Source organism: Pleurodeles waltl, unplaced genomic scaffold (genome assembly GCF_031143425.1).
Source record: "Pleurodeles waltl isolate 20211129_DDA unplaced genomic scaffold, aPleWal1.hap1.20221129 scaffold_59, whole genome shotgun sequence".
Taxonomy (NCBI): domain Eukaryota; kingdom Metazoa; phylum Chordata; class Amphibia; order Caudata; family Salamandridae; genus Pleurodeles; species Pleurodeles waltl.
The window spans coordinates 1,546,355-1,570,535 of NW_027150301.1; the positions used below are offsets into that span (position 1 = coordinate 1,546,355).

General features: G+C 47.8%; 1 protein-coding gene across 1 annotated transcript in view; it reads left to right on the forward strand.

Moving 5' to 3' along the window:
• The window catches only part of LOC138278803 (E3 ubiquitin-protein ligase TRIM11-like), a 904,985-nt gene that overhangs the window by 336,497 nt on the left and 544,307 nt on the right, over positions 1 to 24,181 (forward strand). The gene's annotated exons all lie outside the window — the stretch shown is intronic.

Genomic DNA, 24,181 nt, shown 5'->3' on the forward strand with positions numbered 1-24,181 from the left:
GCTTGGCTGTGCACGAAGGATTTCCGCCGGAAGTGCACAGGGGCCGGAGTAGCTGCAAAGTCGCGGTTCCCAGCAATGCAGCCCAGCGAGGTGAGGCAAGGACTTACCTCCACCAAACTTGGGCTGAAGAGTCACTGGACTGTGGGGGTCACTTGGACAGCGTCGCTGGATTCGATGGACCTCGCTCGTCGTGCTGAGAGGAGACCCAAGGGACCGGTAATGCAGCTTTTTGGTGCCTGCGGTTGCAGGGGGAAGATTCCGTCGACCCACGGGAGATTTCTTCGGAGCTTCTGGTGCAGAGAGGAGGCAGACTACCCCCACAGCATGCACAAGCAGGAAAACAGTCGAGAAGGCGGCAGGATCAGCGTTACAGAGTTGCAGTAGTCGTCTTTGCTACTATGTTGCAGGTTTGCAGGCTTCCAGCGCGGTCAGCGGTCGATTCCTTATCAGAAGGTGAAGAGAGAGATGCAGAGGAACTCGGCTGAGCTCATGCATTCGTTATCTAAAGTTTCCCCAGAGACAGAGACCCTAAATAGCCAGAAAAGAGGGTTTGGCTACCTAGGAGAGAGGAAAGGCTACTAACACCTGAAGGAGCCTATCAGCAGGAGTCTCTGACGTCACCTGGTGGCACTGGCCACTCAGAGCAGTCCAGTGTGCCAGCAGCACCTCTGTTTCCAAGATGGCAGAGGTCTGGAGCACACTGGAGGAGCTCTGGACACCTCCCAGGGGAGGTGCAGGTCAGGGGAGTGGTCACTCCCCTTTCCTTTGTCCAGTTTCGCGCCAGAGCAGGGGCTAAGGGGTCCCTGAACCGGTGTAGACTGGCTTATGCAGAATTGGGCACATCTGTGCCCAACAAAGCATTTCCAGAGGCTGGGGGAGGCTACTCCTCCCCTGCCTTCACACCATTTTCCAAAGGGAGAGGGTGTCACACCCTCTCTCAGAGGAAGTTCTTTGTTCTGCCATCCTGGGCCAGGCCTGGCTGGACCCCAGGAGGGCAGCTACCTGTCTGAGGGGTTGGCAGCAGCAGCAGCTGCAGTGAAACCCCAGGAAGGGCAGTCTGGCAGTACCAGGGTCTGTGCTACAGACCACTGGGATCATGGAATTGTACCAACAATGCCAGGATGGCATAGAGGGGGCAATTCCATGATCATAGACATGTTACATGGCCATATTCGGAGTTACCATGGTGAAGCTACATATAGGTAGTGACCTATATGTAGTGCACGCGTGTAATGGTGTCCCCGCACTCACAAAGTTCAGTGAATTGGCTCTGAACAATGTGGGGGCACCTTGGCTAGTGCCAGGGTGCCCTCACACTAAGTAACTTTGCACCTAACCTTTACCAGGTAAAGGTTAGACATATAGGTGACTTATAAGTTACTTAAGTGCAGTGTAAAATGGCTGTGAAATAACGTGGATGTTATTTCACTCAGGCTGCAGTGGCAGGCCTGTGTAAGAATTGTCAGAGCTCCCTATGGGTGGCAAAAGAAATGCTGCAGCCCATAGGGATCTCCTGGAACCCCAATACCCTGGGTACCTCAGTACCATATACTAGGGAATTATAAGGGTGTTCCAGTAAGCCAATGTAAATTGGTAAAATTGGTCACTAGCCTGTTAGTGACAATTTGAAAGTAATGAGAGAGCATAACCACTGAGGTTCTGGTTAGCAGAGCCTCAGTGAGACAGTTAGGCACCACACAGGGAACATATACATGCACACCTATGAGCACTGGGGCCCTGTGTGACAGGGTCCCAGTGACACATACATATAGGCCACAAACCTATGAGCACTGGGGTCCTGACCAGCAGGATCCCAGTGACACATAACAAACATACTGAAAACATAGTGTTTTCACTATGAGCACTGAGGCCTGGCTATCAGGATCCCAGTGAGACAGTTAAAACAGTGACAAACACCCTGACATACACTCACAAACAGGCCAAAAGTGGGGGTAACAAGGCTAGAAAGAGGCTACCTTCTCACACAACCCCCCCCCCAAACGAAGGACAATAAGGCTAACCTTGGCCAGTTGAGACTTTATTGTCTAAGTGGTGATAAGTAGAGAGTAGCTCTGCAATAGACTGGTTACTCCCTTTATCATCCACTATATGGTTACTTCCCTGTGGGGATGTAAACCACCCTGTTTGAAGTTTTTTAGCTAACCAACAATGTGAAGATGTATTTTCAGAGTTTCTATCAGTAAGTTTTAGTTTAGAGCAGTGGGAATTATCCACTGAACCTATTTGAAATGATGGAAATGCCAGACAGGGATGCTGTCTCAGTAAAGCCATAGCTGGGCAAAAACTTTGTCCATTTGGCTGGAAGAGAGAACAGGGATGCTGTTTCTCTTGAGTTGGAGCAGGGCAGGGAGGCTGTCCTATGAGCTCCACACTAGGGCAGGGATGCTGTCCTAAGTGTTGTGAGGCAGTACAGAGTTTCTGCACTAAAGTTTCTCTGGGAGGGTTGGAGGGATGCTCCATGTTAACTAAAATGGTGCTCTTTTTCTCACCAATGTTAGTTATCCCACAGAGAGGTACTTCCACCTCAGGGAGTCCAGCTTTGCTAGCTGATGATTCCCTTGGAACAGGTGCCACCCCAGGAGAGGTTTCTCCCACCACAGGAATGGTATCCTGAATGGTAGGGTGGTTAGGGGATACTGTGATACCCTTTTTACCTGTTGATGGAGAGGGATCCTGAGTTTTCAGGCCTTCTCTCCTTTGCTTTTTCATTTCACTTGAAATGAGAGGGAACAATTCCTCAGGGATGCCCAGCATGGCTGCATGGGCATAAAACTCTACATCAGCCCAACCTGAGGCCTCTAGGTCATTACCTAAGAGACAGTCTACAGGTAAGCTAGGTGATACCACCACCTGCTTAGGGCCAGTAACTCCACCCCAACTAAACTGAATTATAGCTAAGGGAAGAAACTGAGTGGAGTTATGGACATCAATAATCTTATACTGTTGTCCAATGATGTGTTGTTCAGGAGGCACTAGGTTTTCAGTCACCAAAGTGAAACTGGCACCTGTGTCCCTGTAGGCCAAAGCCTCAACACCATTTATTGAAACTGTCTGCCTGTACTTATCCATTGTAAGGGGACAAGCAGCCAGTGTGGCAAGGCCAATGCCACTAGGTGTGACAGAAACTGTCTTGGGACTGATTACATCAGTTTCCACTATGGACCCATAAGTGAACCCAACTACACCCTTTGCTTGACTGTTGCCAGCAGTCCCACCACTAGTACCACTACTGCTAGGGGCACTAGAGCTTGATGTATTAGTGGTGGTAGGCTCAGGGGGTTTACCTGGACAGGACTTATCCCCTGGCCTATGGCCTCTGAGCTTCAGTCTGGTTTGTTCCACTCTCAATCTATTGAGCTCCCTTTCTAACAATCTGTCATCAGGGTGGGTGGGAGGGACATTTCTAGATACAGAGGTATGATGGGAATGAACAGAAGGAGACCTGTCCCTTACAGAGGGCACCCTAACAGCTTGGCTACCAGTATAATGTGAGAGCACACCATCAGTATGGTGTGATTCAACCTCTGTACCAACTATGCTAGACTGTCTAGTAATGGGCAGGCTGAGAAGTTTCTTTCCTGAACCTTTTCCTGGGGGAGTCCCTGGATCAGATTGAGAACCATTAGCTACTTTTTCACCAGATTGGGCACTTATGGCCTTATCCTGTACTCTAAGCATATTAATTAACAGTTCTAAGGAAGGATTCTTCCCTACACTCAAACCTCTCTCTATGCAGAGACTCCTTGCTCCTTTCCAGCTAAGGTGATCATATGCAAGTTTGGACAGTTCAACATTTTTGCCTGTGCCAGACATTTTTTAGAGAGAGTTAAAGTGATAGAAAAAGAGAAAAAAGTTTTCAGAACTTTTTGGAAAGACAGAAAAAACTTTTTAAACTTTTAAGAACTTTTTGAAAGTTTTAGAAGTACTTTTCAGCACTTAGAAAAGAGTGAAAAGAGGAAATGCAAAACTTTTTGGCTATGTGTATATACACTGACCTTGTTTTGTATATTTTTCTCTTATGAAAAGTACAATGACAAGAGTGGTAAGTAGTCTCAAGCACTTATCCCACCACTGCACAACCAATGTAGGAGGCTGGACTGGCTTGTAGTGAGTACCAAGGGGTACTTGCACCTTGCACCAGGCCCAGTTATCCCTTATTAGTGTATAGGGTGTCTAGCAGCTTAGGCTGATAGATAATGGTAGCTTAGCAGAGCAGCTTAGGCTGAACTAGGAGACGTGTGAAGCTACTACAGTACCACTTAGTGTCATATGCACAATATCATAAGAAAACACAATACACAGTTATACTAAAAATAAAGGTACTTTATTTTTATGACAATATGCCAAAGTATCTTAGAGTGTACCCTCAGTGAGAGGATAGGAAATATACACAAGATATATATACACAATAGCAAAAATATGCAGTATAGTCTTAGAAAACAGTGCAAACAATGTATAGTTACAATAGGATGCAATGGGGAAACATAGGGATAGGGGCAACACAAACCATATACTCCAGAAGTGGAATGCGAACCACGAATGGACCCCAAACCTATGTGACCTTGTAGAGGGTCGCTGGGACTATTTGAAAATAGTGAGAGTTAGCAAAATAACCCTCCCCAAGACCCTGGAAAGTGAGTGCAAAGTGCATTAAAGTTCCCCTAAGGACAAAAGAGTCGTGTTAGAGGAATAATGCAGGAAAGACACAAACCAGCAATGCAACAACTGTGGATTTCCAATCTAGGGTACCTGTGGAACAAGGGGACCAAGTCCAAAAGTCACAAGCAAGTCGGAGATGGGCAGATGCCCAGGAAATGCCAGCTGCGGGTGCAAAGAAGCTTCGACTGGACAGAAGAAGCTGAGGTTTCTGCAGGAACAAAAAGTGCTAGAGACTTCCCCTTTGGTGGACGGATCCCTCTCGCCTTGGAGAGTCGTGCAAAAGTGTTTTCCCGCCGGAAGGACGCCAACAAGCCTTGCTACACGCAAATCGTGCGTTTGGCGTTTTTGGACGCTGCTGGGGCCCAGGAGGGACCAGGAGGTCGCAAATTGGACCTGCAGAGAGAGGGGACGTCGAGCAAGACAAAGAGCCCTCACTGAAGCAGGTAGCACCCGGAGAAGTGCCAGAAACAGGCACTACGAGGATGCGTGAAACGGTGCTCGCCGAAGTTGCACAAAGGAGTCCCACGTCGCCGGAGACCAACTTAGAAAGTCGTGCAATGCAGGTTAGAGTGCCGTGGACCCAGGCTTGGCTGTGCACGAAGGATTTCCGCCGGAAGTGCACAGGGGCCGGAGTAGCTGCAAAGTCGCGGTTCCCAGCAATGCAGCCCAGCGAGGTGAGGCAAGGACTTACCTCCACCAAACTTGGGCTGAAGAGTCACTGGACTGTGGGGGTCACTTGGACAGCGTCGCTGGATTCGAGGGACCTCGCTCGTCGTGCTGAGAGGAGACCCAAGGGACCGGTAATGCAGCTTTTTGGTGCCTGCGGTTGCAGGGGGAAGATTCCGTCGACCCACGGGAGATTTCTTCGGAGCTTCTGGTGCAGAGAGGAGGCAGACTACCCCCACAGCATGCACAAGCAGGAAAACATTCGAGAAGGCGGCAGGATCAGCGTTACAGAGTTGCAGTAGTCGTCTTTGCTACTATGTTGCAGGTTTGCAGGCTTCCAGCGCGGTCAGCGGTCGATTCCTTATCAGAAGGTGAAGAGAGAGATGCAGAGGAACTCGGCTGAGCTCATGCATTCGTTATCTAAAGTTTCCCCAGAGACAGAGACCCTAAATAGCCAGAAAAGAGGGTTTGGCTACCTAGGAGAGAGGAAAGGCTACTAACACCTGAAGGAGCCTATCAGCAGGAGTCTCTGACGTCACCTGGTGGCACTGGCCACTCAGAGCAGTCCAGTGTGCCAGCAGCACCTCTGTTTCCAAGATGGCAGAGGTCTGGAGCACACTGGAGGAGCTCTGGACACCTCCCAGGGGAGGTGCAGGTCAGGGGAGTGGTCACTCCCCTTTCCTTTGTCCAGTTTCGCGCCAGAGCAGGGGCTAAGGGGTCCCTGAACCGGTGTAGACTGGCTTATGCAGAATTGGGCACATCTGTGCCCAACAAAGCATTTCCAGAGGCTGGGGGAGGCTACTCCTCCCCTGCCTTCACACCATTTTCCAAAGGGAGAGGGTGTCACACCCTCTCTCAGAGGAAGTTCTTTGTTCTGCCATCCTGGGCCAGGCCTGGCTGGACCCCAAGAGGGCAGCTGCCTGTCTGAGGGGTTGGCAGCAGCAGCAGCTGCAGTGAAACCCCAGGAAGGGCAGTCTGGCAGTACCAGGGTCTGTGCTACAGACCACTGGGATCATGGAATTGTACCAACAATGCCAGGATGGCATAGAGGGGGCAATTCCATGATCATAGACATGTTACATGGCCATATTCGGAGTTACCATGGTGAAGCTACATATAGGTAGTGACCTATATGTAGTGCACGCGTGTAATGGTGTCCCCGCACTCACAAAGTTCAGTGAATTGGCTCTGAACAATGTGGGGGCACCTTGGCTAGTGCCAGGGTGCCCTCACACTAAGTAACTTTGCACCTAACCTTTACCAGGTAAAGGTTAGACATATAGGTGACTTATAAGTTACTTAAGTGCAGTGTAAAATGGCTGTGAAATAACGTGGACGTTATTTCACTCAGGCTGCAGTGGCAGGCCTGTGTAAGAATTGTCAGAGCTCCCTATGGGTGGCAAAAGAAATGCTGCAGCCCATAGGGATCTCCTGGAACCCCAATACCCTGGGTACCTCAGTACCATATACTAGGGAATTATAAGGGTGTTCCAGTAAGCCAATGTAAATTGGTAAAATTGGTCACTAGCCTGTTAGTGACAATTTGAAAGTAATGAGAGAGCATAACCACTGAGGTTCTGGTTAGCAGAGCCTCAGTGAGACAGTTAGGCACCACACAGGGAACATATACATGCACACCTATGAGCACTGGGGCCCTGTGTGACAGGGTCCCAGTGACACATACATATAGGCCACAAACCTATGAGCACTGGGGTCCTGACCAGGAGGATCCCAGTGACACATAACAAACATACTGAAAACATAGTGTTTTCACTATGAGCACTGAGGCCTGGCTATCAGGATCCCAGTGAGACAGTGAAAACAGTGACAAACACCCTGACATACACTCACAAACAGGCCAAAAGTGGGGGTAACAAGGCTAGAAAGAGGCTACCTTCTCACATCCTTCGAGGTAGGTGCTGTGTAATGCAGTGTATTCTACAGTATGCTCCTTCCAGGTAGGTGCTGTTAGTGCAGTGTATTGTACATTACAGTGTGATCCTTCCAGGTAGGTGCTGTCTAGTGTAGTGTATTGTACAGTACAGTGTGTACCTTCCAGGTAGGTGCTGTTTAGTGCTGTGTAATGCACAGTACAGTGTGCTCCTCCCAGGTAGGTGTTGTATAGTGCAGTGTATTGTATTGTCTGCTCCTTCGAGGTAGACGCTGTATAGTGCAGTGTATTGTACTGTGTGCTCCCTCCAGGTAGGTTAGGTGTAGTGCAGTGTATTGTACAGTACAGTGTGCTCCATTAAGGTAGATGCTCTGTAGTGCAGTGTATTTTACAGTACAGTGTGCTCCTAACCAGGTAGGTGCTGTTAGGCAAGTGTATTGTACAGTACAGTCTGCTCCTTCCAGGTAGGCGGGGTGTAGTGCAGTGTATTGTACAGTACAGTGTGCTCCTACCAGGTATGTTCTGTATAGTGCAGTGTATTTTACAGTATAGTGTGCTCCCAACCAGGTAGGTGAGGTGTAGTGCAGAGTATTGCACAGTACAGTGTGCTTTTTCCAGGTAGGTGCGGTGTAGTGCAGTGTATTGTACAGTGTGCTCCTTCCAGATTTCTGATGTGTAGTGCAGTGCATTGTACAGTAGAGTGTTCTTCTTCCAGGTAGGTGTGGTGCAGTGCAGTGTATTCTGCAGTACAGTGTGCTCCTTCCAGGTAGCTGCTGTGTAGTACAGTCTATTGTACAGTAGAGTGTGCTCCTTCTGGTTAGGTGGTGTGTAGTGTAGTGTATTGAACGGTGTGCTCTTTACAGGTATGTGCAGTATAGTGCAGTTTATTATACTATGTGGTCCTTCCAGGTAGTTGCTTTGTAGTTTATTGTACAGTACATTATGTTTCTTCCAGGTAGGGGATGTTAGTGCAGTGTATTGTACAGTACAGTGTGTTCCTCCCAGGTAGGCGCTGTGTAGTGCAGTGTATTCTACAGTGTGGTCCTTCCATGTAGGTGCTGTGCAGTGTAGTGTATTGTACAGTACAATGTGCTCCTTCCAGGGAGGTGCGGTGTAGTGCAGTGAATTGTACAGTACAGTTGGTCCTTCGAGGTAGCTGCTGGGTAGTGCAGTTTATTGCTCAGTGTGCTCTTTACAGGTATGTGAAGTATAGTTCAGTTTATTGTACTATGTGTTCCTTCCAGGTAGGTGCTGTGTAGTGCAGTGTATTGTACAGTACAGTGTGCTCCTTCCAGGTAGCTTTTGTTAGTGCAGTGTATTGTACAGTAAAGTGTGTTCCTTCAGGGCTAGGTGCTGTGTAGTGCAGTGTTTTCTACAGTGTGGTCCTTCCAGATTTCTGCTGTGTAGTGCAGTGCATTGTAAAGTAGAGTGTTCTTCTTCCAGGTAGGTGCGGTGCAGTTTAGTGTATAATACAGTGTGCTCCTTCCAGGTAGCTGCTGTGTAGTACAGTCTATTGTACAGTAGAGCGTGCTCCTTCCGGTTAAGTGCTGTGTAGTGCAGTGTATTGTACTATGTGCTCTTTACAGGTAGGTGCAGTATAGTGCTGTTTATTGTACTATGTGGCCCTTCCAGGTAGGTGCTGTGTAGTGTATTGTAGAGTACATTATGTTATTTCCAGGTAGGTGCTGTTAGTGCAGTGTAGTGTACAGTACAATGTGTTCCTCCCAGGTAGGCGCTGTGTAGTGCAGTGTATTCTACAGTGTGCTCCTTCTAGGTAGGTGCTGTATACTGCAGTTTAATGTACAGTACAGTCTGCTCCTTCCAGGTAGGTGCTGTGTAGTTCAATGTATTATATAGTCTGCTCCTTCCAGGTAGAAGCTGTGGCGTGCAGTGTATTGTACTGTGTCTTCCCTCCAGGTAGGTGAGGTGTAGTTCAGTGTATTGTACAGTACAGTGTGCTCCTTCCAGGTAGGTGCTGTGTAGTGCAGTGTATTATAAAGTGTGGTCCTTCCAGGTAGGTGCTGTCTAGTGTAGTGTATTCTACAGTACAATGTGCTCCTTCCAGGTAGGTGCTGTATAGTGCTGTGTAATGTATAGTACAGCTTGCACCTTCCAGGTAGGTGCTGTGTAGTGCAGTGTATTGTACAGTACCCTGTGCTCCTTCCAGGTAGGTGCTGTGTAGTGCAGTGTATTCTACAGTCTTGTCCTTCCAGGTAGGTGCTGTCTAGTGTATTGTATTCTACAGTACAATGTCCTCCTTCCAGGTAGGTGCTGTATAGTGTTGTGTAATGTACAGTACAGTGTGCTTCTTCAAGGTAGGTGTTGTATACTGCTGTGTAGTGCACAGTACAGTGTGCTCCTTCCAGGTAGGTGCTGTATAGTGCAGTGTATTGTACAGTACACTGTGCTCCTTCCAGGTAGGTGCACTACACAGCACCTACCTGGAAGAAGCAGACTGTACAGTACATTACACTGCAGTATACAGCACCTACCGGGAAGGAGCACACTGTACTGTACAATACACTACACTGCACAAAATCTATCTGGAAAGACCTCACTGTAGAATACACTGCACTAAACAACAATTAACTGGAAGGAGCACACTGTACTGTAGAATACACTGTACTACACAGCACCTACCTGGAAGGAGCACAGTGTATTATGCAGTGGGCTCCTTCCAGGTAGGTGCTGTGCAGTGTAGTGTCTTGTACTGTACAGTGTGCTCCTTCCAGGTAGATGCTGCTTAGTGCAGGGTAATGCACAGTACAGTGTGCTCCTTCCAGGTAGGTGCTGTGTAGTGCAGTGTATTGTACAGTACAGTGTGGTTCTTCCAGGTAGGTGTGGTGTAGTGCACTGTATTGTACAGTACAGTGTGCTCCTACCAGGTAGGTGCTGTTAGGCCAGTGTATTGTGCAGTACAGTGTGCTCCTTCCAGGTAGGTGTTGTTAGTGCAGTGTATTGTGCAGTACAGTGTGCTCCTTCCAGGTAGGTGTTGTTAGTGCAGCGTATTGTACAGTACAATGTGCTCCTACCAGGTAGGTGCTGCATAGTGCAGTGTGTTTTACAGTATAGTGTGCTCCTAACCAGGTAGCTGCTGTTAGGCCAGTGTATTGTACAGTACAGTGTGCTCCTTCAAGGTAGGTGCAATGTAGTGCAGTGTATTGTACAGTACAGTGTGGTTCTTCCAGGCAGGTGCGGTGTAGTGCACTGTACTGTACAGTGCATTTTAAAGTACAGCGTGCTCCTTACCAGGTAGGTGCTGTTTGGCCAGTGTATTGTACAGTACAATGTGCTCCATTGAGGTAGGTGCGGTGTAGTGCAGTGTATTGTACAGTACAGTGTGGTTCTTCCAGGTAGGTGCAGTGTAGTGCATTATATTGTACAGTACAGTGTGCTCCTACCAGGTAAGTGATGCATAGTGAGGTGTGTTTTACAGTACAGTGTGCTCCTAACCAGGTAGCTGCTGTTAGGCCAGTGTATTGTACAGTACAGTGTGCTCCTTCGAGGTAGGTGCGGTGTAGTGCTGTGTAATGCACCGTACAGTGTGTCCTTCCAGGTAGGTGCTGTGTAGTGCAGTGTATTGTACAGTGCGTTGTGCTCCTTCCCAGTAGCTCCTGTGTAGTGTAGTGTATTCTACGGTGTGGTCCTTCCAGGTAGGTGCTGTGGAGTGGTGTCTTTTTCAGTACAGTGTGCTCCTTTCAGGTAGGTGCTGTATAGTGCAGGGTAATGCACAGTACAGTGTGCTCCTTCCAGGTAGTTGCTGTGCAGTGCAGTGTATTCTACAGTGTGCTCCTTCCAGGTAGGTGTTGTGTAGTGCAGTGTATTGCTCAGTGTGCTTTTTACAGGTAGGTGCAGTATAGTGCAGTATATTGTACTAAGTGTTCCTTCCAGGTAGGGGCTGTGTAGTGCAGTGTATTATACACTACAGTGTGCTCCTTCTAGGTAGGTGCTGTATAGTGCATTATATTGCTCAATGTGCTCTTTATATAGAGGTGCAGTGTAGGGCAGTTTATTGTGCTATGTGTTTGTTGCAGGTAGGTGCTGTGTAGTGCAGTGTATTGTACAGTACAGTGTGCTCTTTCCAGGTAGGTGCTGTGTAGTGCAGTGTATTGTACAGTACAGTGTGCTCCTTCCAGGTGGATTCCATGTAGTGCAATGTAAATCACTGTGTGCTCCTTCCCTGTAGGTGCGGTGTAGTGCAGTGTATTGCACAGTACAGTGTGGTCCTTCCAGGTAAGTGCTGTGTAGTGCAGTGTATTGCCCAGTGTGCTCTTTACAGGTATGTGAAGTGTAGTTCCGTTATGTGTTCCTTCCAGGTAGGTGCTGTGTAGTGTAGTGTATTGCACAGTACAGTCTGCTCCTTCCAGGTCGGTGCTGTGTAGTGCAGGGTATTCTACAGTAGAGGGGGCTCCTTCTATAGTGCAGTGTATTGTACAGTTTGCTCCTTCCAGGTATGTGCTGTGTAGTGCAGTGCATTGTACAGTACAGTGTGCTCCTTCCAGGTGGATTCCATGTAGTGCAGTGTAAATCACTGTGTGTTCCTTCCCTGTAGGTGCGGTGTAGTGCAGTGTATTGCACAGTACAGTGTGGTCCTTCCAGGTAAGTGCTGTGTAGTGCAGGGTATTGTACAGTAAAGTGTGCTCCTTCCACGTAGGTGCTGTGTAGTGCAGTGTTTTCTACACTGTGGTCCTTTCAGGTAGGTGCTGTGTAGTGCAGTGTATTCTACAGTAGAGTGTTCTCCTTCTATAGTGCAGTGTATTGTACAGTGTGCTCCTTCCAGGTAGGTGCTGTGCAGTGCAGTGCATTGTACACTACAGTGTGCTCTTTCATGTAGGTGCAGTGAAGTGCAGTGTACAGTACAATAGAATGTGCTCCTTCCAGTTAGGTGCGATGTAATGCTGTGTATTGTACAGTACAATGTGGTCCTTCCAGGTATGTGCTGTGTAGTGCAGTGTATTGCTCAGTGTGGTCCTTCCAGGTAGGTGCTGTGTAGTGCAGTGTATTGTGCAGTATAGTCTGCTGCTTCCAGGTAGGTGCTGTATAGTGCAGTGTATTGCTCAGTGTGCTCTTTACAGGTAGGTGCAGTGTAATGCAGTTTATTGTGCTATGTGTTAATTCCAGGTAGGGGCTGTGTAGGGCAGTGTATTATACAGTACAGTGTGCTCCTTCTAGGTAGGTGCTGTGCAGTATATTGCTCAGTGTGCTCTTTACATGGAGGTTTAGTATAGTGCAGTTTAGTGTACTATGTGTTCCTTGCAGGTAGGTGTGGTGTAGTGCAGTGTATTGTACAGTAAAGTGTGCTCCTTCCAAGTAGGTGCAGTGTATTCTGCAGTGCGGTCCTTGCAGGTAGGTGCTGTGCAGTGCAGGGTATTGCTCAGTGTGGTCTTTACAGGTAGGTGCAGTATAGTGCAGTTTATTGTAGTATGTGTTCCTTCCAGGTAGGTGTTGTATCGTGCAGTGTATTGTACAGTACAGTGTGCACCTACTAGGTAGGTGATGTGTAGTGCAGTGTATTGTAAAGTACAGTGTGCTCCTAACCAGGAAGGTACTGTTAGGCCAGTGTATTGTGCAGGAGAGTGTGCTACTTTCAGGTAGGTGTGGTGTTGTGCAGTGTGTTGTACAGCAGTGTATTGTACAGTACATACTGCTCCTTCCAGGTAGTTGCTGTGTAGTGCAGTGTATTCTACAGTACAGTGTGCTCCTTCTATAGTGCAGTGCATTATACAGTGTGCTCCTTCCAGGTAGGTGCCTTGGAATGCAGTGGATTGAACAGTACTATGTGTTCCTTCCAGGTAGGTGTTGTGTAGTGCAGTGCATTGTACAGTACAGTTAGCTCCCTTCAGGTAAATGCGGTGTTGTGTAGTGTATTGTACATTACAGTGTGCTCCTTCCAGGTTGGTGTTGTTAGTGCAGTGTATTGAGCAGTAAAGTGTGCTCCTTCCAGTTCGGTGCTGTGTAGTGCAGTGTTTTCTACAGTCGGGTTCTTCCAGGTAGGTGCTGTGTAGTGCAGTGTACTGTACAGTATAGTGTGCTCCTTCCAGGTAGGTGTTGTGTAGTGCAGTGTGTTGCTCAGTGTGCTCTTTACAGGTAGGTGCAGCATAGTTCAGTTTATTGTACTATGTGTTCCTTCCAGGCAGGTGCTGTGTAGTGCAGTGTATTGCACAGTACAGTCTGCTCTTTCTAGGTAGGTGGTGTTAGTGCGGTGTATTGTACAGTAAAGTGAGCTGCTTCCAGGTAGGTGCTGTGTAGTGCAGTGTATTCTACAGTGTGGCCCTTCTTGGTAGGTGCTGTGTAGTGCAGTGTATTGTACAATACAGTGTGCTCCTTCCAGGTAGGTGTTGTGTAGTGTAGTGTATTGATCAGTGTGCTTTTTACAGGTAGGTGCAGTATAGTGCAGTTTATTGTACTATGTGTTCCTTGCAGGTAGGGGCTGTGTAGTGCAGTGTATTATACACTACAGTGTGCTGCTTCTAGGTAGGTGCTGTGTAGAGCAGTAAATTGCTCAGTGTGCTCTTTAAATAGAGGTGCAGTGTTGTGTATTGTACAATACAGTGTGATCCTTCCAGGTAGGTGTTGTGAAGTGCAGTGTATTGTTCAGTTTGCTTTTTACAGGTAGGTGCAGTATAGTGCAGTTTATTGTACTATGTGTTCCTTGCAAGTAGGTGCTCTGTAGTGCAGTGTATTGACCAGTAGAGTGTGCTCCTTCGAGGTAGGTGCAGTCTATTCTACAGTGTGGTCCTTGCAGGTAGGTGCTGTGTAATGCAGTGTATTGTACAATACAGTGTTCTCCTTCCAGGTGGGTGCTGTGTAGTGCAGTGTATTGTACAGTGTGGTCCTTCCAGGTGGGTGCTGTGTAGTGCAGCGTATTGCTCAGTGTGTTCTTTAAATTTAGGTGCAGAATAGTGCAGTTTATTGTACTAAGTGTTCCTTCCAGGTAGGTGTTGCGTAGTGCAGTGTATTGTACAGTACAGTGTGCTCTTTCTACGTAGGTTCTGTTAGTGCAGTGTATTGTACAGTACAGTTTGCTCCTTCCAGGTAGGTGCTGTATAGTGCACTGAATTGTACAGTACAGTGTGCTTCTAGCAGGTAGGTGCAGTGTAGCGCAGAGTATTGCACAGTACAGTATGCTCCTTCCAGGTAGGAGCTCTGTAGTGCAGTGTATTGTGTAGTCTGCTCCTTCCAGGTAGGTGCTGTGTAGTGCAGTGTGCTACTTCTACATGGGTGCTGTGTAGTGCAGTGTATTGTACAGTATAGAGTGCTCTTTCCAGGTAGGTGTATTGTTGTGTGTCTTCCTTCCAAGTCGTTGCTATGTAGTGCAGTGTATTGTGCGATGTGCTCCTTCTATAGTGCAGTGTATTGTACTGTGTGCTTCTTACCGCTAGGTGCGGTGTGGTGCAGTGTATTGTACAGTACAGTGTGCTCCTTCCAGGTACGTGCTGTGTAGTGCAGTGTATTCTACAGTGTTGTCCTTCCAGGTAGGTGCTGTGTAGTGTAGTGTATTGTACAATACAGTGTGCTCCTTCCAGGTAGGTGTTGTGTAGTGCAGTGTATTGCTCAGTGTGCTTTTTACAGGTAGGTGCAGTATAGTGCAGTATATTGTACTAAGTGTTCCTTCCAGGTAGGGGCTGTGTAGTGCAGTGTATTATACACTACAATGTGCTCCTTCTAGGTAGGTGCTGTGTAGTGCTTTATATTGCTCAATGTGCTCTTTATATAGATGTGCAGTGTAGTGCAGTTTATTGTGCTATGTGTTTGTTGCAGGTAGGTGCTGTGTAGTGCAGTGTATTGTACAGTACAGTGTGCTCTTTCCAGGTAGGTGCTGTGTAGTGCAGTGTATTGTACAGTACAGTGTGCTCTTTCCAGGTAGGTGCTGTGTAGTGCAGTGTATTGTGCAGTAAGCGCTCCTTCTAGAGAGGTGCTGTGTAGTTTCGCCTTGTGTTAATAACCTGAATATAAAATATAAATAACATGTATATAGCTTTAAATCTCTAACTCTGAGTCTCTTCCCTGCAGTGATGGTGACTCTGGATCCAGACACAGCACATCCTGAGCTCCTCCTGTCTGAGGGGGGGAGACGTGTGAGAGGGACAGACACAGCACAGCTCCTGCCGGACACCCCCAAGAGATTCACCTCCTCTCCCTGTGTGCTGGGGAGCGAGGGGTTCACCTCAGACACAGCACAGCCGCTGCCGGACACCCCCAAGAGATTCACCTCCTCCTATGATCCCTGTGTGCTGGGGAGCGAGGGGTTCACCTCAGGCAGACATTACTGGGAGCTGCAGCTGCTGCAGGAGGGGGTGGGATGGACTGTGGGGGTCGCAGCAGAGTCTGTGGAGAGGAAGGGGGGGGTCACATGGTCACCTGGGGGGGGGGTCTGGGCTGTGGAGAGGGAGGGGAGGGGGGGTCAGTACTGGGCTCTCACCTCCCCTTGGACCCCCCTGTCCCCTCGTGAGGGGCCCCTGAAGCTGGGGGTGTACCTGGACTACGAGGGGGGGCGGCTGTCCCTGTACAATGCGGACTCCATGGAGCTTCTCTACACTTTCCCCCGGACCCGCTTCACCCGCGGGATCTTCCCCATCTTCACTCTCTGGGGGGGGAGGAGCAGAGGATGGTGTAGGGGCTTCAGGGGGCGGGGCTGTGGTTCCTGTGGGGGGGGGGGGAGGGGCTGCAGGGGATGAGGGGCTGTGACTCCTGTGGGGGGAGGGGTTTTGACTCCAGTGCCCGAGTTAGGGAGAGGGAGGGGTGGGGGGTGACGTTCCATCTTTCAGCTCAGATTTAACCCCTTCTGCTCCTGATTCTTTTTTTTATTAACTTTCAGCACTGACTCCCTGAGCTCACCTGACTCCAAATACAGGCACTATCGATTCCTGTCACAGGCACTGGTGGCTCAATTTCAAATAATACTGATTCCACATTCAGGCACTACCTACTCCAGTCACAGGCACTACCGATTCTAGTCACAGGCACTCCTGTCTCAATAATGATAATGATGGCTCAAGGCACTCAAGGCACAGGCACTGCTGCCTCATTTACAGATAACCCTAGCTTCAAATTCAGGTATTGCTTACTAAAGATGGGCACTACTGATGTGAAACACCGTCACTGCATATTCCAAAAACAGGCACTGCTTACTCAAATACAGATAAAAGGCACAGACTCATGTCACAAGCACTCCAGACTCCAACCACATGCACTGCTAACTCAGAGCGCTTCTGAATCCAAGCACAGATACACCTGACTCCGGGCACAGGCACTACTAGCTCCAAGCACAGGCACTGCTGATTCAAAACTCAACTACTGCTGATTCAAAGTGGGCACCGTTGATTCCGGTTACTGGCACTGCTTGTTCAATACACAGGCACTGCTGACTCCTTTTCAGCTAATGTGAGCTTCAAGAACAGGCACTGCTGACTCCACACACATGGACTACTGTTGTAGAACACTGTTGCTGTTTACTCCACAAACAGGCACTGCTCACACATAACTCCAACTGCAATCATAGGCACTCCTGAGGCATTGCTGAATAATTTTACTGACACTGCCTGTTTAGTGACTAGGCACTACTGACTCCAAGCACATGCTCTTCTGATGTAAAACACTCTCTCAGCTTACTTCGCAAACAGATACTGTTCGCTTAATTACAGGTAACCCAGACTCCAAGCACAGGCACTGCTGACTCCAACCACAATCATTCCACTGGCACAGGCACTGCTAATTACAGTTCTGCTAATGCTGACTCCAACCACACCCTGCTGGTGAAAGAAACAAATACCTCTGATTCAAAACACAGAAACTAATGTTTCCAGTTATAGGCACTGTTGATTCAAAATAGGTACTGCTCATGCAGGCTCTACTGACGTCAACCACAGGCACTGCTAAGTTGAAGTGCAAGTACTGTTGACTCCAAAGACAGGCACTGCTGACTCAATTTCAGATAACCCTCAAGTCATAGTCCGTCCAGACTCCAAGAACAGGCACTGCTCAGTCAGTTATACATCATTTTTACAACAAGCACAGAACACCACTTTTTCCAGTGCATCTAATACTGACTCCCAAGCACAGGTACTGCTGCCTCAGTTACAGTTAACCCTGATCCTTAATACAGGCACTGCTAACTCGAAACACAGACACTACTGACCCCACACAATGAGACTTGACTCTAAGCCCAGCCACTTCTCTTTCAAATCACAGCTAATGCTGACTGCAAATACAGTCAATGCCAAACATGGGCACTACTGACATGAAATACTGTCACTGCTTAATCCACAAACTGGCACTGTTCACTCAATTAAAGATGATCTCAGTCCAAATTCTTGTACAGATAACTCCATTCACAGGCACTTCTGTCTCCAAGCATGAGCCAACACAAACAATCCCAACTTCAAACACAGGCACAGTAGAGTGTGCTCCTTCCAGATAGGTGCTGTGTAGTGCAGTGTACTGTACAGTGCAGTGTGCTCCTTCTAGAGAGGTGCTGTATAGTTTTGCCTCGTGTCAATAACCTGAATATAAAATATAAATAACATGTATATAGCTTTAAATCTCTAACTCTGAGTCTCTTCCCTGCAGTGATGGTGACTCTGGATCCAGACACAGCACATCCTGAGCTCCTCCTGTCTGAGGGGGGGAGACGTGTGAGACGGACACACACAGCACAGCCCCTGCCGGACACCCCCAAGAGATTCACCTCCTCTCCCTGTGTGCTGGGGGGCGAGGGGTTCACCTCAGGCAGACATTACTGGGAGGTGCAGCTGCTGCAGGAGGGGGGGGGGATGGGCTGTGGGGGTCGCAGCAGAGTCTGTGGAGAGGAAGGGGGGGGTCACATGGTCACCTGAGGGGGGGGGTCTGGGCTGTGCAGAGGGGGTGGGGGGGTCAGTACTGGGCTCTCACCTCCCCTCGGACCCCCCTGTCCCCTCGTGAGGATCCCCTGAAGCTGGGGGTGTATCTGGACTACGAGGGGGGGCGGCTGTCCCTGTACAATGCGGACTCCATGGAGCTTCTCCACACTTTCCCCCGGACCCGCTTCACCCGCAGGATCTTCCCCATCTTCCGTCTCCAGCATGGGCTCTTCTTCCCGGCAGAGCTGAGGCTGGTGTAGGAGCTGCAGGGGAGGGGCTGTGACGTGTGTGTGTGGGGGGGGGCTGTGACTCCTATGGGGGGCGGGAGGGGGGGCTGTGACGTTCCATCTCCAGCTCAGATTTAACCCCTTCTGCTCCTGATTCTTCATTTAATTAACATTCAGCACTGACTCTGAGCACACCTGACTCCAAATACAGGCACTACCGATTCCTGTCACAGGCACTGGTCGCTCCATTTCAAATAATACTGACTACAAATACAGGCACCACCTACTCCAGTCACAGGCACTACCGATTCTAGTCACAGGCACTGCTGGCCCAAGTCACAGGCACTCGTCAGTCTACTCACAGGAACTCCTGTCTCAGTAATGATGGTCCAGGCACTCGAGGCACAGGCACTGCTGGCTCATTTACAGATAACCATAACTTCAAATTCAGGTACTGTTCACTAAAGATGGGCACTACTGATGTGAAACACTGTCAGTGCATATTCCAAAAACAGGCACTGCTCACTCAAATACAGATAACTATGCACAGGTATAACAGACTCATGTCACAGGCACTCCAGTCTCCAACCACATGCACTGCTAACTCAGAGTGCTTCTGAATCCAAGCACAGATACACCTGACTCCAGGCACTGCTAGCTCCAAGCACAGGCACTGCTGATTCAAAACTCAACTACTGTTTATTCAAACTGGGCACCGTTTGTAACTGTCACTGCTTATTCAAAATACTGCTTGTCCAATACACAGGCACTGCTGACTCAAACACAAAAAATCCTGACTACAGTCAATGTTGACTCCAAGCCCATAGGCATGATCACTATTGAGGCAAAACACAATACATATTTACATCATGAACAGGCACTGCTCAGTCAGTTACAGCTAACCTTGGCTCCAGGCATAGGTACTCCAGACTCCTATCATAGGCACTCTTGACTCTAAAGACAGACACTGCTAACTCCAATCATGTTTTAGTCAAAGTAAAACCACTGCTGACGTGTGGCAGGCACTGCTGACTCCAAGCATTGATACTGCTGATTCAGACACAGAAACTGCTGCCTCAAGTAATGGGCACTGCTCATTCAAAAGAGGCAAAGCTGACTCCAAGCACACGCACTGCTCCCTCACTTCTAAATAATCCTTACTCCAAGCACAGGCATCACTCGCTGCAGGTAGAGGCACTGCTGTCTTAATTAAATATAACCCAGACTCCAAGCATAGGCCGCGCTGACTCTTTGCACTGGCACTGCTGATTCAGTTAAGGAGTTCCTTGACTCCAAGACTAGGCAATGTTGAATTAAAATGTAGGCACTGGAGACTTCACTAATACTGACTCCAAACACAGGTTTTTCTGACTTAATTATTGATAACCTAGCACTTGAAGTCAGCAGTGCCTGTGATTGGTGTCAGAGATAACACCCACGGCTGACTCCAAATCACAGGACCTATAGACTCCAGACACAGACACTTCAGACACGGGCACTGCTGATTTAAAAAACACAACAGGTATTGATGGCTTCAGTCACAGAAACACCTCATTCAAAACACAGGCACTGCTGACACCTGACTTCAAGCACAGGGACTTCTGGTTTAAGACACAGGCACTGCTCACTCCAAGCACAGTCACTTGTCACCCATTAGAGATAATGCTGTCTGCAAATACAGGCACTGTTAAACACAAGCACTACTGATGTGAATTATTGTCACTGCTTACTCCATGAATAGACACTGTTCACTTAATTCTAGGTATCCCAGACTCCAGGCACAGGCACTGCTGACTCATTACAGATAGTGCTGACTCCAAGCCCAGGGGACCCGACTACAGGCACAGGATCTGCTGACTACAGTACTGATAATGCTGACTCCAAGCACAGGCACTGCTGATGCAAAAAACAAATACTGCCAATTCAAAACAGGAAGACAAGACTGAAGCTACTGACTCCAGTCACAGGCACTGCTGATTCAAAATAGGCACCTTTGATACAGGCACTACTAACCTCATCCATAGGCACCGCTGAATCAAACTACAAGTACTATTGGCTCCAAACACAGGCACTGGCGACTCAGTTATGGATATTTTTTATAATGTTTACACCAAGCACAGAAGTTCCTGTCTCCAGTGCATCTAAGACTTTCTCCCAAGCACATGCACTGCTGCCTCAGTTATAGATGATCCTGATTCCAAATACAGGCACTGCTAACCCGCAACAAAGACACTACTGACTCCACTCAGTGGCACTTGACTTTAAGCCCAGCCACTTTTCTTTCAAAAGACATGCACTGCTCACTCCAAGCAAAGTCACTCATGGCTCATTACAGATAATGCTGACTACTTCCAATACAGGCGTTTCTAAATATGGGCACTACTGAGATGAAATGCTGTCAATGCTTAATCTACAAGCAGGCACTACTCACTCACATACAGATGGTAACTCCAGTCATAGGCACTTCTGTCTCCTAGCACGAGCACTACAGGCATTCCTGACTTCAATCACAGGCACTGCTGGTTCAAAACACATGTGCTGCTGACTCCAGTATAGCTTACTTTGACTCCAAACAGGCTCTGCAGGCTTTAAACAGTCAATGTGGACTTCAATAACAGGCACTACTCACTAAATTATAAATCCATATACAGACATTCATGACTCCGGTACATTTAATGCTCACTCCTGGTCCATGCACTGCTAACTGAATTACATGTAATTCTGATTCTAATCACAGGCACTGCTGACTGCCAGCCGAGGTTATTCTATTTCAAAACGCAGGCACTGTTGACAGCTGTGCTGCTAATGCTAGCTCCAAGCAAAGGCACTGCTGATGCAAAAGACAAATATTGCTGATTCAAAACGTAGGAACTACTGTCTCCAGTAACAGGTGCACTTGCTTTTAGGCACTTGTCTTCAAGCAAGGCACTGCTGACTCAACACACAGGAATTGCTGACTCAAACACATTCACTGCTCTCTCAATCATATGTAATTCTTACTCCAAACACAGGCACTGCTAACTCAGAAACACTTAATAATTGTTCCAGGCACTGCTATCTGAATTGCAGGTAATTTTAATTCCAAACACAGGCATTGCTCGCTCCAGGTAGAGGCACTGCTGTCCTAATTAAAAATAACCCAGACTTCAATCATAGGCTTAAGCTTGGAGTCAAGGAACTCTTTACCAGAATCAGCAGTGCCATCTGACTTTAAGCGCAGGGACTCATTACAAAGAATGCTGACAGCAAATACAGGCACTGCTAAACACAGGCACTAATAATTTGAACTACTTTCACAGTGTATTCCACCAACAGACACTGTTCACTTAGGCAGCACAGACTCCAAGCAGAGGCACTGCTGGCTCCAAAAAGGCACTGCAGACTCCAAGCACAGGCACTTCTCACTAAAGTATAAATAATCCTTACTCCACGCCAGACACTCCTGACTTCCATACACTTAGGGCCTGATTACAACTTTAGAGGAAGGTGTTAATCCATCCCAAAAGTGATGGATATACCACCAGCTGTATTACGAGTCCATTATATCCTATGGAACTCGTAATACGGCTGGTGGTATATCCGTCACATTTGGGACGGATTAACACCTCCTCCAAAGTTGTAATCAGGCCCATAATGCTCACTTCAAGCACAGGCACTGTTTACTAAATTAAAGATAATCTTGATTCTAATCACAGGCACTGCTGACTGCAAACCGAGGGAATTCTAATTTGAAAACACAGGCACTGTGGACTCCAAACACAGGCCCTGTGGCTCCAAAAAGTCATTGCAGACTCCAAGCACAGGCACCACTCACTAAATTATAAATAATACCTACTCCATATACGGACACTCATGACTCCGGTACTCTTAATGTTCACTCTAGGCACAGCTAATTAAATTACAGTTAATCCTCACTCCTATCTCAGGCACTTCGAAATGCAAGCCAAACCGATTCTGAAGCAAACAGCAGGCACTGCTGACTCCAATCATGACCACTCCTGGCTCATTACAGATGATGTTGACTCCAAGCCCAGGGACACGATCATTATTGATGCAAAACACAGTCCCTGCTTAATCCATGAACAGGCACTGCTCACTTAGTTACAGCTAACCTTGTCTCCAGGCACTACAGACTCCTATCACAGACACTTCTAACTCCAGGCTTGGATTAGTCAAAATAGAGACACTGCTGTCTTTTGACAGGCACTGCTGACTCCAAGCATTGGTACTGCTGATTCAAAGAATAGAAACATAATTCCACACTCCTGATTTCAAACATAGGTACTGCTGGCTACAGGCACAGATACCCCTGAGTCCAAGTACAGGCACTTCAGCTTCAAATCACAGGAACTGTAGACTGCAGGCCCAGGCAGGTCTGACTCCAAGTACAGGCACTGATGATTAAAACACTCCGCGCGTGGATATAGCTGATTCCTAGCAAAGGCACTGCTGGCTCCAAATTTAAGCATTGCTGACACAGATGCAGATAACCTTGATCCCAATATCAGGCACTGGTGACTCCAAGCACATGCAATTCTCACTTAATTTCAGATAACCCTGTCTCCGAGTACAGGCACTGCTGCTTCGTAGGACCGGCACTGCTGATTTAAAACACAAGTACTTTTGATTCAAAAGATAGGCACTTCTTATTCCAGGTATAAGCACTTCTAAGAAAGACAGGCACTGCTGATCCCAATCATCAGGACTCCTGACTTCAAGTGCATACCAGGCACTGCTGACTTCAAACACTTCTGAGGCCAAGCAGTCCCCACTGATTGAAAACATAGGCACTGCTGACTTGAAATGCAGGCACGCCTGACTCAAACCACAGGTGCTGCTGACTCCAAGCTCAGGCTATCATGTTTCTCAGGAGAGGGGTTTATAATTAAAAAAAACAGGTTTCACTCACTCCACAAACACTCCTGACTCAATCACAGATAATTCTGACTCCAAGCTCCAGCACTCCTGACTCTAAGCACAAAAACTGCTCACTGTTCACTCATTAAGAGATAACCCTGACTCCAAGCTTAGGCACCTCTCATTCAACAAACGGCACTGCTATTCCCAAGCACCAGCATTTCTGATTCAAATAAGAGACATCTGATTCAGAACCAGGCACTGCTGACTACTCTTGACTCAATTACAGATAACTGCGACTCCAGAGGTACTCCTCACCAGACACCAAGCTCAGTTACTATTGACTTCAAGCACATGCACTGCTGATTCAAAACACAGGCACTGCTGATTGTAAGCACAGTAATCTGTGGTCTCATTCAAAATGGAGACTTTCCTTTTTCCAAACAGGAACTCCTTTCTCCAGGCAAATGTACCTCTGACTCTAAGCACTGACACAGGTACTGCTGATTCAAAACATAGGCACTTGTGATGTCAAGCACAGGCACTGATGATTTCACTCACAGGCATCTCCGATACAAAACACTGGCACTGTTGACTTCAAGCTGAGGAGTTCCTGACTCCAAGCACAGACACTTCTGATTACAAACACGAGGACTGCTGATTTAACACTCAAGCCACCTGACTTCAAGTGCAATCACTTATGTCTCAGTTACAGATACTACCCTCTCCAGGCACTGCCACTAGTCAATTACAGATAATCCTAATTCTAATCACAGGCACCCCTGACTACAGTCAGTACTTCTAGTTATGACTCTAAGCGCAGAACATCTGATTAATTTATTGATCATGCTGTGCCTGGAGTCAGCAGTGCCTGTACTTGGAGTCAGGGCTGTCTGTAATGAACATGTAAATGCCACTGCTGACTCCAGGCACAGACACTTCCAAATTAAACCACAGTCATATCTGTTTCAAAACACAGGCACTGCTGACACCTGACTTCAAGCGGAGGGACTTTCGATTAA